The sequence below is a fragment of the Symphalangus syndactylus genome, chromosome 18, assembly GCF_028878055.3.
Source record: "Symphalangus syndactylus isolate Jambi chromosome 18, NHGRI_mSymSyn1-v2.1_pri, whole genome shotgun sequence".
Lineage (NCBI taxonomy): Eukaryota > Metazoa > Chordata > Mammalia > Primates > Hylobatidae > Symphalangus > Symphalangus syndactylus.
In genome coordinates, this window is record NC_072440.2 from 55,249,511 (window position 1) to 55,269,623 (window position 20,113).

Sequence of the window (20,113 nt, forward strand, 5' to 3'; positions counted from 1 at the left end):
TCATTTTTTTTTTTTTTTTAATGACAAAGGGACTTTGATAAAGTTTATCACATATAGTGGTAGATGTTTTACCTTGTTAATTCTTGAAGAAACTTATTTTTTTATTGGCTTTACTCCATGCATTTCACAAGTTTCTGTTGCAGGCATTTGAATAGAAATGGCATTTAGATAAATTTAAATGTAGGCCTACCAACAACCATTGACTGGCACTATCTTTATAACAACTTAAAAAGCTGTACTTAGTGAAACTAATATTAATCACTGCCAGGTTTTGACAAGTCTTGTAAAAAGGGAGGAAAAAATAATTAGGTTAAAGGTGTTAACGATTTCTGCTTAGGATGAAAAGTAAAATTGTGGCTCTCTGGAATTTACTTGGAAGCAGATCTTCTGGATAGCTGAGATTTCCATATAATGGAGTTTACTACAGTTTACTACTTGTGGCCTGAAAAAAAATTTTTTTAAATTGATACGGGATCTTGCTATGTTGCCCCAGGCTGCCCTCCAACTCGTGGCCTCAAGCCACTCACATGAGCAGCTGGGACTATAGGCAGCATTCCACAACACCCAGCCTGACCTCTTATTTTATTTTAGTATTTTTTTGAGACAGACCCTTGTTTTTCACCCAGGCCGGAGTGCAGTGGCGTGATCGTGGCTCACTGCAACCTCTGCCTCCCAGGTTCAAGGGATTCTCATGCCTCAGCCTCCCTAGTAGCTGGGACTATAGACACGTGCCACCATGCCCGGCTAATTTTTTGTATTTTTAGTAGAGACAGGATTTCACCATGTTGGGCAGGCTGGTCCTGAACTCCTGACCTCAAGTGATCCACCTGCCTCGGCCTCCCAAAGTGCTGATATTACAGATGTGAGTCACTGTGCCCAGCCCTCAATTTTAAATTTTCTGCTTTTGAGAAGAATCTTGATAGAACGTATTATACTTCTTAGCCTTTAAAAAAAAAACATAAAAACCAATCATCTTTGAGGTATCATTTGTATACAATTAATTACACAGATTGTAAGTATACAGTTGAGTTTTGACAGCTGTATACAAGTGTATAACCACCACCCCCCCAAAAATATAAATCATTTTCATTCCCCAAGAAAGTTCTCTCATGCCCTGTGCAGTCAAATCTGCCCCACCACACATACCCTGCCCCAGGCAATGGCTGATCTGATTTCTCTCACTACAGATAAATTTGTCTGTCCTGGAAAATAAGTGAAATCATAACATATGCCGTTTTACTTGTCCTTCCCAGGCTAATGTATGGGATATACTTTTATCTAGTCCCAGTAGTTGTGCATCCTCAAGCCTATGTGTTGCTGCACTGCACTGTAGCCTAGTGGTTCATTTTCGTTCTGCTGAGCTGTGTCTGTCTTTGCCCGGAACTGTAGTAGCCCCACAGTTAGGTACTGGGAGAGGGAGGTTTCTGTTGCACCTCATGTCAGAAACCAACTCCCTTTTACTTGCATTTGTTCACATACACTTTCCTAATAGTTTTCTGTTTCTGTTATAATTAGCTGTGAGCTGTGCAGCCGTGTAACAAACTTTGTTTAAGTATTGTTTCGTCTTTCTGGTCTCCAGATGAGCTATATAAAAATGAGGTTAGGTCAGTCTCGCTGTGTGCCACACACTCGTGATGGGCAGCTCCTCTAGTGCCTGGCGTCAGACATGGCAGAGGCGATGGATTTGGGCAAACACCCCAGTGGACCCATCCATTCCTCGACTCTGTTGGAGAGAGGGAGGATAGCAGCTCTGTGTCCTTCCATGTGGGGCCCAGCCCGGCCGAGCTCATCCTGCAGTGTGACCGCACTGTCAGGTCCTGGGAGGCGCGGGCCGAAGCCTTGGGCCACTTCATCTCCACAGGTACATCCTGGACTGGTGGAGCCAGCGAGAGGCTGGAGCTGGAGGCTATCGGCTGGGCCCCGCCTCGCCTCAGGGGACACTGCTCGGAAACAAAGCCCAGGGCCCTGGCCAAGGGCACCGCGGAGGCGCCTTCCCAGACGCGGATGACGTGGCCGTCCTGACTGACGGGAAGGAAAATGGCTGCTCGCCCAGCTCCATCACCAGCAGCGGCTTGTGGACAACTCGCCCACGCAGCCCTGGTGGCGGTCCCTGAAGCCCCCGCGGGGCCAGGAGCACGAGCACTTGCCAGGGGACGCCCGGAGCGCCCCTCCTCCCAAAGCTCCCGCGGAAGACTGGAGCAGGCCACCGGGCCGCGGATAAGGAAGTGAGAGAACTCCACATCGGCCTGAAGAAGAGCACGTGAAGGTAGAAATCCAGGAGAGTGAAGAAGCGCTGGAAAAGATGCTTGCGGAAGCCACCCGGCGATTGGAGGAGGTTGTGGTGGATGAGAACCCTGATTCTGAAATACATTTAACAATGTGTGATGAGGATCCCCCACGCCTGAGGAAGACTCAGAAACACAGCCTGATCAGGAAGAAGAAGGAGAAGGAGAAGAAACAGTTTCTCCAGTGGAAGTGGGAGCTGCCATTATGATCATTCCGCAGTTAATAGAGAAGTTTAACTTGGATCTATCAACAGTTACACAGGCCTTCCTAAAAAATAGTGGCGAGCTGGAGGCTGCTTCCTCCTTCGTAGCGTGAGGTCAGCGAGCTGATGGATAACCCGTTTGGTCCCAACAAGATGACATAGGTTTGTAAAAAGATGATGGGGATAACAGAGAGGCATTGGTCAAAAAATTTGGTGTTTAGAATGTAGCTCGGAGGATTGAGTTTCGAAAGAAATAATTGGCAAGATAATGAGAAAAAAAGTCATGGCAGATGAGGTGGTTCAAAAAAATTGTGACCATTTAACTTTAGAGAGTTCTTGCATTGGAACTGGCACTTATCTTCTGACCATTGCTGCTGTTACTCTGTGAGTCCCAGATTTTGTAGTCAAGCAGAGTTGTAGAGGATAAAAAGAAAATAAATTGGAGGTATTTACAGCTGTCCTTGAACAAGTATCAATATTTATGAAAGGAAGATTTAAACCAGAGAGGAGTTGGTCTACATAGTAGTCATCCTTTGTTGGAATGGAACCCTTGCTATATTAGTGATGAAGTCAAAGGAAATTTAGGAGGCATAGGGCATTTCAGGCAGCATAAGTAATCTATCCTTTGGCAGAAGCTCCTTTAGATTGTGATGGATTCCAAATAATTAATTTAGAAATATGGGAAGATTTAATTATGAGGCCTTAAACATGGATTATCCCCAGACCCTTGTCGTTTCTCTCAATGAGCTCTGAGTTCTAGACTGCTTTGAAAATGCCATATTCGTTTTGCTAACTTAGTATTTATTTGGGGACCTTGTTCTTTGGCTGTTCTTTTCCTGGAACCCTTCTCAGTCAAGTCTGTAGGATGTCTTTCTTTACCCTCCACTCACTCAATTTTGTTTAGAACACGCATGCAACCCTAAGGAGTCTCAAGAATAAGCTTACTTGGTTATTGTGTTATTTATTGAGCATAGTTTGTCCCAACCATTGTGTTAGATTATAAAAATTAGTGGATTGACTCCACTTTGTTGTGTTGTTTTCATTATTGAAAATAAATATAACTTTGTATTTGAAAAAAAATGAGATTGTGTTATGGCATGATAAAACACAGTAAAGTTGTACCTCAGCATTTTGATCTAGGGATTTTCTGCTCATCTTATTTACACTTTTATCACTTTAATGTTTATCCGTATGCATTTATCACTTTATTATCTTAAATAAACTTCTAATTTCTCAAAAAGTTTTAGATTTGCAGCAAAAATGGAGAGGAAGTTACAGAGATTACATAACTTATATCACCCCTGTCCCTCACCCACATTGATAGGTATTGTGAGGACCTTGTAATAACGATAGTCCTAATTCTTTCCTCCCATCCCTGTATCGTTGCTGTCTGTCATTTTACTTAGCGACACCGACACGTATAAGTATACATCAATGTATATCATATAATACATTGTTGCCATTCCTATTTTGAACACACTCATTAGCTAAGAATTTTTTTTTTTAAGTTTTTATATTAGCCTCATTCATTCTCCAGTGCTTTTTCTTCATGTGGATCGGAGTTTCTGACCTGTATCATTTCCATTCTCTCAAGATTTTTTTTTTGTCTGGGTGCGGTGGCTCACACCTGTAATCCCAGCACTTTGGGAGGCCGCGGTGGTGGATCACAATTCCGACCAGCCTGGCCAACATAGTGAAACCCTGTCTCTAATAAAAATACAAAAAAAATCAGCCAGGCTTGGTGGCGGGCGCCTGTAATCCCAGCTACTCAGGAGGCTGAGGCAGAAGAATTGCTTGAACCCGGGAGGCAGAGGTTGCAGTGAGCTGAGATCCCACCATTACACTCCAGCCTGGGCGACAGAGCGAGACTCCATCTTGCACTGGGTGTTCCCTTCCCCTGGGTCAGTTAGGCTCTGATAAAACCCCATCTCTACTAAAAAAAAAAAAAATCTTTTTTTTTTTTTTTAAATTTCTTACAAGGCAGGTCTATACATCTCAATTGTGGTTGCAGAAAGTCTTTATTCTCCTTCACTACACAAGGATACTTTGTCAGGGTACAGAATTCTAGGTTGGTGGGTTTTTTCTCTCATCACTTTATTTCATTCCCCTCGTCTTGCTTGCCTGGTTTCTGAGAAGTCAGATATATGGGAATTCTTATCGTCTATAGAGAAGGTGTTTTTTTTTTTTCCCCCTCTGGCTTCTTGCAGGATGTTTTCTTTCTTTTCTTTATGTGTATTTTTCTGTAGTTTGGATGTGACATGCTTAGAGTAGTTTTGTTTGTTTTGTTTTTGTTTTGAGACAGAGCCTTACTCTGTGGCCTAGGCTGGAGTGCAGTGGCGCGATCTCGGCTCACTGCAACCTCCACCTCCTGGGTTCAAGCAGTTCTTCTGCCTCAGCCCCCCGAGTAGCTGGGATTACAGGCGCGCGCCACCAGGCCCAGCTAATTTTTTGTACTTGTAGTAGAGACGGGGTTTTACTATGTTGGCCAGGCTGATCTCGAACTCCTGACCTCAGGTGATCCGCCTGCCTCAGCCTCCCAAAGTGCTGGGATCCCATGCCTGGCCTTAGAGTAGTTTTTTGAGCATTTGTTGTGCTTGGTGTTCTCTGAACTTCCTTAGATCTGTGGTTTGGTGTCTGACGTTAATTTGGATAAATTTTCAGTCGTTTCAAATATTTCTTCTCTTCCTTTCTTCTCCTCTTGGCATTTTCATGTGTTTATATTACACCTTTTGTACTTGTCCCAGAGTTCTTGGGTATTATCTTCTGTTTTTTTTTTGTCTTTTTTTTTTCCTTTGGTTTTCAGTTTGTATTGATACATCCTTAAGCTCAGAGATCATTGTTTTTTTTCAGCGGTGTCCACTCTCCTAATGAGCCCGTCAGTGGCATTCTTCATTTCTCTTACCATGCTTTGCTCTCTGGAACTTCTTTTCATTTTTTCTTAGAATTCCCATCTCCCTGCTCACACTGCCCACGTGTTCCTGCAAGCTGCCTACTTTCTCCATTAGAGTCCTTCACATTAATCAGAGTTGGTTTCAATTTCCTGCCTGATAATTCCACTTCCCTGCCCTCTCTCAGTCTGGTTCCGATGAGTCTGGTCTGATGCTTGTTCTGCCTCTTCACACTACTTTTTGCCTTTTAGTGTGCCTTGCAGTTTTTCTTGGTAGTTGCACAGGATGTACTGGGTGAAGTAGGCCTTTAGCAATGTGGTGGTGAGGAGTGGGAAAGCAGGAAGCGTTCTTTAGTCTTAGGATTAGGTCTCAGCCTTTTCGTGAGCAGCTGCCTGTGGATGGCGAACTTCACACATGCTTCTCTGTTATCCCCCCCACCCTTCATGGGACAAGATGGCTAGACTGGACTGGAGTTGGGTGTTCCCTTCCCCTGCGTTTGTCAGTTAGGCTCTGATAAAACCCTGTCTCTACTAAAAATACGAAAAATTAGTCGTGTGTGGTGGCACGCGCCTATAGTCGCAGCTACTCAGGAGGCTGAGGCAGGAGAATCACTTGAACCCAGGAGGTGGAAGTGCAGTGAGCCAAGATCGCACCACTGCACTCCAGCCTGGGCGACTGAGTGAGACTTTGTCTCCAAAAAAAAAAAAAAAAGAAGAATTAAGTGCTCTGGCCTGTTTCAGAATGGCTCCTTTCCAGAGTGGTCTCCTGCTTCCGGCAAGAGAGGATTTTTCTGCTACTCACCATGATAACCTGTTGGAACTCCAGAGGTAAATCTTAGAAGAACTGCCCCCTGCACACCATGAGTGAGTTCCCCTGGAGTTTTTAGCTCTCAGATTTGTTCACCCTGAGGCACTGGTTCCCTTTTAGGTTTCTTCTCTGGTCAGTTGTGATACCCGGTATTCCCGGCTGCCTCCAGTTTGGGGCACTGTGATTTGCCCTGTGACCTCATCTCTTTGAGGAATCTAAGAAGACTTGTTTCGTCTTCAGTGTGGTTACCTTTTTACTTGTTTACTCGGACTTCCAAACTCCTCACACGCTAAACCGGAATCCCATTCAGCATCGTTTTAAAGCCGCAGTATGCATAAATAATACTTTGCCTTTTCCACCTTAATATTTTCCATTCTTTTTGTTTTCTGTCACTCTGCATCTTCTATTCAGAGCCTATAGCTCTTGAGATTGTGTCATTGTAAGCACATCTTAAAATATTTTTATATTATGTTACCAGAATATGCTAAGGAATTAAGTGAACTTTGGGCAGATAATTGTTACCTACCAGGCTAGTCTTGAACTCCTGGGTTCAAGCAATCCTCCTGCCTCAGCCTCCCCAAGTGCTGGGATTACAGGTGTGAGCCACCACACCCAGCTATGGTTACTTTTTGTTTTTAAGTTTGGTGAAGTTTTAATGACCAAGTCTAAGGGTTGGAGTGAGTAGGGATTACTCTGTTAGCAGGCTCTGGGAGTCTCATGGTCATGTAGATAAAGGGATTCCTCAACAATGGGGAGTGTGGTCATCTCCCTCAATTGCAGACACACCTTAAGTTCAGGGAGACATCTCTCCACACTTGGACCATCTTCACAGACCCTGGCGGGAGTCGATGGGCAAAGCTGTAACAGTGATGGCCATTTAGCATTGCCTGGTATTCATTGTCCAGCACGATGATTTGGAGCTCAAATACTCTGCCATCCTCAAAGGGCATATTGTTGGATCTCTCCTCACACTTCGAGGCCCACACTCATGGCTGTTCATGATCACCCAGTGGCCAAAGTACACTCAGAAATGGAAGGCAATGTCTGAGTGCTCATCGTCCCCCTGTGGAAATGCATCTGCAGCTGTGGGTTGTTGACGAAAGGGAGGATTGGTGTCCCTCTCTCATGCAAGAACCAGCAGAAGAGGACACAGGCCGTGTGTGGGGCACGGGCAACAGTGATACTGTTGTCTCCCTCTGGGCGGCTCCTGTGAATTGTGACCAGTCTTCTCCATGGTTCCTTCTAAAGCCGTGTTTTTGCCCTAGACATTAATGTAAGAAATATTTATTGCTTGCTTTTTACTAGCTGTTTTGCCAGACAACAGAGAGGTCGAAGACAAGGCAGAGTCCTTGTGTTTCAGAATGATATAATCTAATATCTAAAATTCAGGCTTCTTTCTTTGCAGTGTCTATTCTTGAAGCTTTGCTTTTACGTTAACTATGCATTTACTTGCCTTTTGAAAAATGCTAAGAAAGTGTCTTGCGCTTGTTTCCTTCTCACTACTTTTGGTTTGTTTTGTTTAGTAAATTTGTTTGGAAAGATGCATGTGGTTGCTTCTCTTTTTAGAGTCCAAGTGTAGTGTGGTATGGTCTTCAGAGGTTATAAATTGCATCTAGTATCTGAGGAAGACGATCTTAATCGCATGTATGTGAACACAGGTGAATATGTATGTAGCAGCACCCTGGAATGATTTTTGGTGTGAGAACAACTGAGCTTAGAACCGTCAAGCTGCCTTCTGTTCTGGACCTATTTGGTCCCGGTTTTCTTGTGCTTTGTATTTCTTACTTTCAGTACATATTTATTGAGGGCCTATAACATGTCAGGTTTTAGGTGCTGAGTATAGGAAGTCAAATAAGTTAAAGACAACTAAATACTATATGGGCTCTGATAGGAATAGGACTATGCAAAAGGATACCTTGGGCACACAGAGCAAATACATCTAAATGAAACTTGGGATTGAGAACGGCTTCCCAGGACAGCAGAGCTTGAGTTAAGTTGAAGAAGCAAGTGTAGGAATTAGCTTGGGCAGAGTTGATGGGTCTTAGAGGAGAAGCAGCATTCTAGACAGTGGAAACTATTTTGACTCTTGGTTTCTAGTCTAGGCGGATAGACCAAGGGTCTAATCTAGAGATAAACCAGATAGGAGGTTAACATTTAATTAAATGAGAGATGATGATGACTCTGAACTAGACTGGTGACGGTGGGAATAAAGAATAGGGGCCATAAAAGCGAAGTTAAAGAGAAAGGAAAGGAGATAAGATCTACAGAAATTGGTGAATAGTTCAAAGTGGGAGTGTGGGAAAGGCGTCCGTGCTCCTTCCCAGAATTCTGCTTTGGGTGGCTGAGATACAGAGGAATTTCCTTTTTAACCATATATCAAGCTAAGAGATTAGGAAATAAACCCTCAGGTACCCATCATATATATAGCTTCAGCAGTTATCAGCTGAAGGCCAGTCTTGTTTTATCTGTTTCCCCCCACTCAGATTATTTGAAGCAAATCCCAGACATTGTACCATTTCATCCATGAATGTATCCATTTGTCCATCTAAAAGATGCTGGCCTTTAAAAAAACAAAAACCCACAATACATTATCACACATAAAAAGATGAAAAAGAATTCCTTAATGTTGTCAAATTTCAGATTTTCATAGTGGTCCTCCCTACTTTTTACAATTTGTTTAAAGTCACATTCAAATAAAGTCCATATGTTGTAAATGGTTCTATTTTTTTTTTTTTTTTTCTTCCCTGAGACGAGTCTCTCTCTGTCTCCCAGGCTGGAGTGCAGTGGCACGATTTCAACTCACTGCAACCTCCGCCTCCCAAGTTCAAGGGATTCTCCTGCTTCAGCCTCCCAAGTAGCTGCGACTGCAGGCATGCGCCACCATGCCCAGCTAATTTTTGTATTTTTTTTTTTTTTTTTTTTTTTTTTTTGAGACAGAGTCTCGCTCTGTCGCCCGGGCTGGAGTGCAGTGGCGCAATCTCGGCTCACTGCAAGCTCCGCCTCCCGGGTTCACGCCATTCTCCTGCCTCAGCCTCCGAGTAGCTGGGACTACAGGCGCCCGCCACCGCGCCCGGCTAATTTTTTGTATTTTTTAGTAGAGACGGGGTTTCACCGTGGTCTCGATCTCCTGACCTCGTGATCCACCCGCCTCGGCCTCCCAAAGTGCTGGGATTACAAGCGTGAGCCACCGCGCCCGGCCTAATTTTTGTATTTTTAGTAGAGACGGGGTTTTACCATATTGGCCAGGCTGGTCTCAAACTCCTGACCTCAGGTGATCCCGCCTGCCTCAGCCTCCCAAAGTGTTGGGATTACAGGCGTGAGCCACTATGCCCGGCCTAAATATTTTTTTATTCTATACCTTTCCCCTTTTTCTTGCAGTTTATGTTTTGGAGAAACCAGGTTTCTCTTTTTCTGTACATTTTCCCAGTTTGGAAGTTGGTGATTTTATCTCCGTTGAATCATTTAACATGTTCTTCAGTTCTCTCTGTGTCCTATAAATTGGTGGTTAAATTTGATCAAATTCAGATTTATGTTGGGGGAACACAAATTCTTTTTTTTTTTAATTATACTTTAAGTTCTAGGGTACATGTGCACAATGTGCAGGTTTGTTACATAGGTATACATGTGCCATGTTGGTTTGCTGCACCCATCGTCATTTACAGTAGGCATTTCTCCTAATGCTATCCCTCTGCCAGCCCCCTACCCCACGACAGGCACTGGTGTGTGATGTTCCCCAAGTGTTCCTGTGTCCAAGTGTTCTAATTGTTCAATTCCAACCTTAGAGTGAGAATATGCGGTGTTTGGTTTTCTGTCCTTGTGGTAGTTTGATGAGAATGATGGTTTCCAGCTTCATCCATGTCCCTGCAAAGGACATGAACTCATCCTATTTTTAATGGATGCATATTCCATGGTGTATATGTGCCACATTTTCTTTATCCAGTCTACCATTGATGGACATTTGGGTTGATTCCAAGTCTTTGCTATTGTGAATAGTGCCACAATAAATATACGTGTACCTGTGTCCTTTATAGTATCATGATTTATAATCCTTTGGGTATATACCCAGTAATGGGATCACTGGGTCAAATGGTAACTGTGTTCGGAATTGATTCCTTCTGGTGGGTTCTTGGTCTCGCTGACTTCAAGAATGAAGCCGTAGACCTCACGGTGAGTGTTACAGTTCTTAAAGGTGGTGCGTCCAGAGTTTGTTCCTTCCGGTGGGTTTGTGGTCTCGCTGACTTAGGAGTGAAGCTGCAGACCCTTGCAGTGAGTGTTACAGCTCTTAAAGGTGGTGCGGACCCAAAGAGTGAGCAGCAGCAAGATTTATTATGAAGAGCAAAAGAACAAAGCTTCCACAGCGTGGAAGGGGACCAGGGCGGGTTGCAACTGCTGGCTTGGGTGGCCAGCTTTTATTCCCTTATTTGGCTCCTCCCATGTCATACTGATTAGTCCATTTTACAGAGTGCTGATTGGTCCATTTTTACAGAATGCTGATTGGTGCATTTACAATCCTCTAGCTAGACAGAAAAGTTTTCCAAGTACCCACCTGACCCAGCTGGCTTCATCTCTCACTATTTCTAGTTCTAGATCCTTGAGGAATCGCCAGACTGTCTTCCAAAATGGTCAATCTAATTTACACTCCCACCAAGGGTGTAAAAGCCTATTTCTCCACATCCTCTCCAGCATGTGTTGTTTCCTGACTTTTTAATGATCGTCATTCTAACTGGTGTGAGATGGTATCTCATTGTGGTTTCGATCTGCATTTCTCTGATGACCAGTGATGATGAGCATTTTTTCATGTGTCTGTTGGCTGCATAAATGTCTTCTTTTGAGAAGTGTCTGTTCATATCCCTTGCCCACTTTTTGATGGGGTTGTTTTTTTCTTGTAAATTTGTTTAAGTTGTTTGTAGATTCTGGATATTAGCCCTTTGTCAGATGGTTAGATTGCAAAAGTGGGGGAACACAAATTCTTAATGGATGGTGATGGAAGTAGTCACATAATGTCTGCTGTCTCTGAGATGTGAGCAGACATTGATGGTTATTGCCTAGATCCTAGATCCATTATTTTCTAGGGCTTGCACAGTGGCAATTTTTTTCTTTTTAGCGTTAGTACCTTCAGAGTGCACGGTACTTACACAATGGCGATAATTTAATTTTTGGTCATTCATTCTTCAAAGATAACTGGAATATCTTTATAAAGAGAAACTTATCATCAAACATTTGATTATCCTGAATACAGTTCAAATAAGTTAAGATAAAAGCATGATTATTTCCCGCCTTATTTCACAATAAAAGGTTTCAAAATATTGAGTTTGTTCCTAGTGAAAAATACTGTTTCTTTTTCTTTTTTAAATTTAAATTAAATAGAGACATGGTCTCCCTATGTTGCCTAGGCTGGTCTCGAACTCCTGGGCTCGAATGATCCTCTTGACTCGGCCTCTGAAAGTGTTGGGATTACAGGCGTGAGCCACTGCACCCAGATGAGAAAAATAATGTTTTTATTTGTGTGTGTGTGTGTATAAAGGCAGCAGAGTCATCTGGGAATGCTCAGGGAATAGGCATGGTGGGGTAATGTGCTCGAGTCATCTGGGAATGCTCAGGGAATAGGCGTGGTGGGGTAATGTGCTCAAGAGAGACAAACATTTGTAGTGGCCTCTAGGAGAACAGGAGAGGGGTTGTGGAGCTTCGTTGATGATGGAGATAGCTTATAGTGGTACCAGTGTACATGTGTGAGTCTGTTGTTTTTCATTTTTCCAGTGCTCAGATAACTGCCTAGGAGAACATAAAAATGCAATCATTGTTCATCAGGGATGGGATTTTGCACGGAGGCGTAAAAGAAGGATTGGTGCAGTAGAGAAGAGTCTGGAATCATGGGGAGAATGACTGAAGAGACTGATCATGGTGGCGGGGCGGGGGGATGGTCTTGGGTGACCATCCCTAGTGCATGGAGAGAAATGCACAGTGGTTGGTACAAAGAAGGTCCTCAGTAAATATATGGTAGAATTAATAGTTGAAGGGAACTAATAGATTTGAAGAAAACATAGTATTACAAGGACTAGAGATTCCAATGTAGTCAGAATAGGTATTTTGGATATGAATGACATGTGACAGTAAGATAAAAGACAGGAGGTGAGGATTTGAGAGCAGGGCATATGAAGATCTCACAGGGAGACCGGGCGTGGTGGCTCACACCTGTAATCCCAGCACTTTGGGAAGCCGAGGTAGTTGGATTGCTTGAGCCCAGGAGTTCAAGACCAGCCTGGCCAGTGGGGCACAACACCATCTCTACCAAAAAAAAAAAGAAAAGAAAAAAGAGATCTTGCAGGGACAGCATCTCTGGATTAGCTTATATAGAGTAAGTTATGTTAATGGGGGTTGACTTACGGAAGATAAAAAGGAACTATACAGCATTGGATGAGTTCTAAGTAAGGATTTCACAACCATTTAGGTTGATGGTGGGAGGGACAGAAGGAGATTACAGTTTATTATAAGGGAATGGGTAGGTTAGTGAATAACAGGGAGAAGCAGAGAACTGGAGCTTGATTGTATGAGCCTCAAAAGATGTTTTCATTCATGGTCAGAGTGGCAGTAAGAAGTCCTATACGGCCAGTGGAAGACTTAAGCCACCATTAGTGCAGTCTCTAGGGAAGGACTTTCTCCTTAGGAGAAAAAATAGTTTAGTTATGACAAAGAGGAGAATATTGCCAAATTGCTATGCATAGAGGTTAAACCAGTTTATACCCCCACCAACAGTGTATGAGAATATTCATTTCCTATATGGGACATTCTTTATTTACCACAGGGCTGATGATAGTTTTCCTTTTTATTAGATTTATAATTGGTACATTGGAACTTGATTCACATCATCCTGTATTCAGTGATGTCTGGCTTCTGAAATGCTGCTGTTAGCATTTTATCTGCATTACTTCTTTCATAAGTCAGGCCTCTTAGAGTTGTCAAACTTCAGTACGGTTCTATATGAAAAATGCACGTAACCTATACCCGCATTTGTTTAGCAAAATGGTGTGCTCGGGTTCCTGATGAACATTGCAAATGTGTATCTATAGAAGCAGCCCTACCTTTCTGCACCCTCCCTCTCTTCCCACATGTCCTTTGGCCATCCTTCCATCTGGCACACTTATTTTACCCCCTAATTCTTCAAGATGCTCTATCAGCCAATTTATTCTCCATCAGCCCTTGTAGTTCATCACACTCAATTATCTCTAACCCTCTCCCACCTCCACTCCCACCACACACCCCAGTGCTCCTGCCTCTCAGGGTGTGATTGATTTTCCTTCTCCTTCTGCCAGCTTTCTCTCTGGGTTAGACTGCCCTGTCAGATTGTAGTGCTGAGGAAAGACGTGTTCCATCCTAAGCCTGACTTGTACTCTGTACAGCTGGAGTTGTTTCTCAGCATCCAGCCAAGGCTTCTTTGAAAACACTCACTGGGGAAAAGAACAAGGTTGCATCATCCCTGTGGGTCATGGCTGCAGTGTCTCTTGCTGGTTTTAAAAACAGCTCACTCCCTGGCTCTCAAATGACCCTGGAAAACAATTGCATTGGCTACATAAGTCATAATAGTTATAGTCAAATCATTGCCTACTATTTTTATATATATAATTATTTACCATAATTATGCTAATGCACATCATTAAACCAGATTAACTCTGTTAGTTTTATTTGATCACAACAGTGCCTCGTCTGTGAGTGCCGTGTCTCTATAGTTCCTTGTGCATGCTGCATGGTCTAGTGCTCACAACTTAAAGGGAATCTTGGTGAACCTGACAGTGTTGATGTTTAAGTATTGATCATAACCCTGTTCATCCATACACATTTTGCTAGCTTCTGAATGCCGTTTCTGTTTTTGCCAAAGCTGGGGTAAAAAAGAAAACCCTGAAATTTGAGTGTCCATTTAATCAGGCACTTAATATACCTTATTTCATTTAGCACTTACACCTCTGATGTATGTAGGATTGTTATTTCTTTTACAGGTCAAGAAACTGAAACTTACAGTAATTAATTGAACTGTTCTGGTCTTGAGGATATTTGGTTTTGAGCTATTTAAAATGAAGACAATACTACTCACCTCACAAGGTTGATGGGAGGATTATAGTGTCTGTGTAAAACATGAATCATAGTGCCTGACACAGAAGTTATTGTACATATATGTTTCCTGTTCTCAGTAAATTTATGGTCTAGAACACTCTTCAAAACATATTATTTTGTTTGAACTTCATCATCTCTAAAAGTGATCCATTCCATCTGGAGCTATGGCATAAAATTATTTGCATGTAGATCTTGAATAACTACCAGCAGTTCCTTGCTTTTATATACTATTGTTTCACCTGAATTCAATAAATTAAAATAGGAGCAAAGAAAACTATATTTATATTTTGAATTTATATTTTGAATAGTATCATTGGAGCATTACTTAAAATGGAAAAAAAAAGACTAAAGTGGTAATTCTTATTGATGCCTGTTGTAACATCAAACACGTTTTCTAGTATCCCTTGTATTTTTTCACAGATTTTTTGGGGGGAGGGGCGCGGCTTATTGAGATATTCACAAACGTACAATTAACTCATTTGAAATATACAGTTCAGTGGTTTTAGTATAGAGTGCGCAGCCATGACCACAGTCAATTTTTGAACATTTTCGACACCCCAAACCATTCAGCAGGCGCACTCCACTCACTTTTTTCCCCATCCTCTGGAAGCCACTGAGTTTTGTGCCTGTATGGATTTGCCCACTCTGGACATTTCCTGTAAGTGGAATCATACAGCCCCACTGTCGCCCTGTGTGCTTGGCATTTTCACTTAGCAGAATGTTTTTATGGTTTATTTATGTTGTAGCAGGTATTAGTACTTCATTCCTTTATTGCAAGATACCATTTCATTGTATGGCTAATACCACATTTGGTTTATCTGTTCACCAGTTGTTGGACATTTGGGTTGTTTCCACTTTTTGGCTATTATCCATAATACTGCTATGAATATTCCTGTAAAAGTTCTTTGTGTGCTCCTAGGTTTTTATTTCTCTTGGGTATACAGCTAGTTGAATTTCTGGGTCATATGATTACTGTGTTTAACCTTTTGAGGAATTGCCAGACTTTTCCAAAGTCACTGCTTTACTTTACATTCTCACCAGCAGTGTATGAGGACTCCAGTGTTTCCACATCCTCGCCAACACTTGTTTTTTATTTTTTATTTTTATTTATTTATTTATTTGTATTTTTAGTAGAGACGGGGTTTCACTGTGTTAGCCAGGATGGTCTCGATCTCCTGACCTCGTGATCCGCCCGCCTCTGCCTCCCAAAGTGCTGGGATTACAGGCATGAGCCACCGCACCCGGCCTATTTTTATTTTTTTAAGAGACAGGATTTTGCTCTGTTGCACAGGCTAGAATGTCATGACACGATCAAAGCTCACTGCAGCCTCAAACTCCTGAGCTCAAGCAACCCTCCCACCTCAGCCTCCTGAGTACCTAGGACTGCAGGCGCCACCATGCCCAGCTAATTTTTATTTTTGTATAGGCAGGGTCTCACTGTGATCCTCCCACCTCACGCTCTGATTACAGGTGTGAGGCAGCACACCCAGCTCTATCTGTCTGAGTGTGGCTTTAACAGAGACTTGTTCGTGTCAGTATTGATGACAGTCAGATGCTTTCTTGTTACCCATAATTACAACACATTCTGTATGGTGTTTTTCCTGGTACATTTCTAAGCATTCATTCTTATCACTGAGCTACATCCCCACCTCGTGTGTTACATTTCTGGTTGCCTAAATACTGCACTGATTTTTGGGTGGAATCGTTTATCACTTATATCACTGGCAAACTGGAGAGTTAATTCTTTGAACTCATATGAACAATATCACTTTCTGGTTAAAGTCAGTATGTGTGTGAAGGCCTCATATTGCTGTATTTAAAAGATCTTTAGAAACACTTTTCATATGTGGTCTGTCTCAATAATTGTGTAGATTTTAAAGGAATGCTGTTAATATAATACCCAGTTTGGGAAAGTTTATGGGTAGAACTGATAAAGGTATTTTAAAGGTTGTCAGTAACACATGTCAACTCAAACCGTGTGTTGATTTGGTCAAAGAAGTTAAAATTAACATTTTAGGGTTACATTCTCCCCTGTCATCACGTTGTTTTTGTCTTCCTTATTGTTGTTCTTTAAACAGACTCTGGCTCTGTTGCCCAGGCTGGAGTGCAGTGCCTCGATCACTGCTCACTGCAGCCTTGACCTCCTGGGCTCAAGCAGTCCTCCCACCTCAGCCTCCCAAGTAGGTGGGACTACAGGTGCACACTGCCATGCCCGGCTAATTTTTGTGTTCTTTGTAGAGACAGGGTTTTTCTGTGTTCCCCAGGGCTGGTCTTGAACTCTGGAACTCAAGCGATCCACCCACCTCGCCTTCCCAAAGTACTGGAATTAGAGGCATGAGTCACTGTACCCAGCCTCCTGTCATCACAGTGTTACTGTGAATATCCAAATACAATTGAATGCATTATCAAGGAGGAGCTATTGCTGAAAATTGGTTCTTTTAGGGGGAGGTGATGAAAAAAGCTCAGCTATTATGATGGTTTTTGCAATACACAGCCTATTTCTGTAATACTAAAATTTCATGGTTTGGGGACAATGGGGAGCGAATCTAAAAAGATTCCTTAAAAGGGTGGTAATGAAAAATAGATTGAGAAATAGTTCCCTGGGCATAAAACAGATGCTAGAATATAACTAAGGTCACTAGAGATCATTTAGTCAGACCTTTTCCCCCAGTGTTTTAAAGTAAGGCACAGAGTGAAATAACTTATTTTGTTAAATAAGCAGTACTTACTCTATGTCAGGCCACTTTTTCTGTCCATGAGGGTAAAAAAAAATGAAGAGGCCTTTTGCTTCCCTTGGGAGAATGAACAGTTAAAGCATGGTGTGACTGTTGTTCTATCAAGGTGAGTGGGAACACAGAGGAAAGGCCACTCACGTTAAGTCAGCTTGAACGAAGGCGGGGAAGGATCCAGGAGAGGTCATGCTCTGAGTCCAGACCCATCCTTCTAGGCAACTGTAGTGGAATTTAGTTGTTTTCCAAACTTGAGTGTGTTTGAGAACCTTGGATTGCTTAATTTGAAATGCAGCTTCTGAGGCTGGATTCTGGAGACTCTGATGCAGGCAGTGCAAGAATCTTGCTTTAGGATTCACCGCTTTACATGGTGGCAGTACAGTAGGCATTCTTCAGGGGCAACTTAAGTTAGTAGTCTAACTTTTCTTTTTGGACACTAACCCTTTAGGCTGTTGTCTTAATCACTTTCCCAGCAGTCTAGAAATAAGTTCACCCCCACCATGGATTAGAACCCCCCCACTCTTTTTATGCCTGCGCCACCCCCCGCCACTCCCCGTAGCTAAGCTGTTACTCCTGTCTTGTTTTATGTTCTGTTTGTGTGTATTTTCTTGAGCACTTTCTTTTGTGGTCATTTTGGGTGTGGGATACCTTTACCTACTGCTGTTCAGAATAAAGGCAGTGAGTCTCATCTTTTTACCTAGTCAGAGAGTATTTTGTTGAATCCTGGGTGTTACAGTGAAAGGATAGTGTCAAGTCAAGGGGGACTTGAGAGCAGCCAGCATTATCTGGCACTGATGGAAAGAAAGGAAGGAACACACATGGGGTATTGTTCAAGTACGAGCTAACCTGCTACTCATTGATGTTGTAGGGCTCATGTCGAAACTCAGAAGCCTGCAGGGCCAGACAGGTAACTTAATGGAGGGGATGGGGCCTCATGTGCAGTTAATGAGTTGGAGGATCCATGTCCAGTCTAAGAGGCAGCCCCCTGTTAGTGCCACTTGAGTCATGAAGAACTGTGAATCAGTCAGACTTGATTTTTCAAGCAAAGGGAGATATCCAGATTTTTATGTAAGCTCCTCCAAAGTTTTTTCTTTCTTTTTTTTTTTAATGTTGGACAACCAGTGAAAAACAAGACAAAACTGCAGACCAAAACAAACGTTGCTGCCTGCTACCAGTTTGCAATTTCTTATGCATTCCATGAAACTGACTAGTTGACTGTCTTTTCAGATTGACAGTCCATGAACAGGAATTTGCTTGTATTTCTAAGAGTCAGACCTTGGCAGAAAGATCGGAAAGCAAGGTAGAATTTGGAAACCGGGTTGTATAATTGCAAGATCTCACTTTTGTGAATTGCTGGTTAGAATTCACGAAAGTGAGATCCATGGTGCAGTGCCTCTTCTCTCATCTCTAAGTTTAGGAAACCCTGAGCGCCTTTTGAACTGTGTAACCTGACAGGAAAGATGTCTGGGGAATTAGCAAGTTCTATTTTTGTCTGGTCCAGTGAAAATTCTGGACAGGCCACAGACATGTTCTAGGGAGTCTAGAATAGACTCCCTAGAGCTCTTTTAATTCTTAAAAAAAAAAAAAAACCAGTAGGAGCAGGACCATCCAACTTAATCCAGTGAAACAGTGTTTTTTTTTCATAGTCGTCCTGTCCCTTATACAGTGTCTCTCTGGCCAAATTAATTAATACATCAGATGTTCTGAAACACACTGTAATAGATTTGGGGTCATAGCTATGAATTATCAGTCATCCTCCAAGGGTGCTGGGCAAAGCAAAGGTAAATTTTTTGAAACTTTAGTTTCTTTCTTTTCTTTCCCTCCTCCCTCCCTCCCTCTGTCTGTCTTACTTTGTCACCCAGGCTGGAGTGCAGTGGCACCATCTCAGCTCACTGCAACTTCCACCTCCTGAGTTCAAGAGATTCTCCTGCCTCAGCCTCCTGGGTAGCTGGGACTACAGGTGCGTGTCACCACGCTTGGTTAATTTTTTATATTCTTAGTAGAGACAGGGTTTCACCGCGTTAGCCAGGATGGTCTTGATCTCCTGATCTCATGATCTGCCCGCCTCGGCTTCCCAAAGTGCTGGGATTGCAGGTGTGAGCCACTGCACCGGCCTTTAGTTTCTTGATGTACCATTTGCTGTTAGTGTAAATTATGCCAGCTACAGCCCAAGCTTAATTCAACATTTAAATAAAGTTCTATGCACCATAAAATAAGAAACTGGAGTGACGGAAGAAAGACTTGGGTTGCTTGTTCCCACCTTTGACTTGTAAACTTCCTTAATGGTCTTTCATCAGATGCTTAAGCTGCCTGAGTATCCCTTATGAATTAACCAGCTACTTTGTGGGAAACTGCTTTTGTACTACTTCCAATTCTGACAACCTTTTTCTCAAGTTGAGCTGCCTCTGTCCCTACTTCTGAAATGCCTGTGCTATGCTGACTGAGTTTGTCACCAGTAAGTTTTCCCCAGACAGGGAAGTCCTGCGGGACAAGTATCAGTCCTCGGTCAGGAAGAGGTTGTATAAATAGCGGGTGCTCACACTCTAGAGAAGGGGGCGGAGGAGAAGGTAAGTGTTGAGCCCCAGATGTGAACTCCTATTTTTGTTTCAGGGTAATTAATGTTTCCTTAAGTGAGCTAAGCCTTGGGCTCTTGAGCCTCTGGCTTTCAGGCCTGAATCAGCAATCTTCAGGCAGGAGCTGGGGGTGGGGAAAAGGATTTTGTATTTCATGTCATCCCCAAATGAATGAAGTAATGTGAGAGCAGCACTTTCTGAAGCTTGGACTTGAGGCCGGAGAATGGGCTGTGGAAGGTGAAAACTTTCCTTTTAAAATCCTAGTGACTTGGGGAGAACTGGCCTCTGCCAAGTCTCTTGCTGCAGTCTGATGACGCAGCTCTCAGAGATGCTGTTGGGTTGTCTGGTGTTTGTTGCTAGTTCTCTGCTCGAGTGTTTGTGCCATTGGATGGTCTTGCCCCTGTCTGCGGTTCTGCCTTCCTTGTCTTCCCCTTCCCCCTTGGCCTCCTAAATTAGATACATTCCCCCTCTGTTCCCAGACGTCTCCATCTCCTCATCCCCTGACAGAGCAATCATTTATCA

General features: G+C 42.9%; 1 protein-coding gene and 1 pseudogene across 5 annotated transcripts in view; both read left to right on the plus strand.

The window, feature by feature from the left end:
* The window catches only part of CECR2 (CECR2 histone acetyl-lysine reader), a 195,328-nt gene that overhangs the window by 50,970 nt on the left and 124,245 nt on the right, over positions 1-20,113 (plus strand). The gene's annotated exons all lie outside the window — the stretch shown is intronic.
* On the plus strand, positions 1,803-3,568 carry LOC129468484 (telomeric repeat-binding factor 2-interacting protein 1-like; annotated as a pseudogene).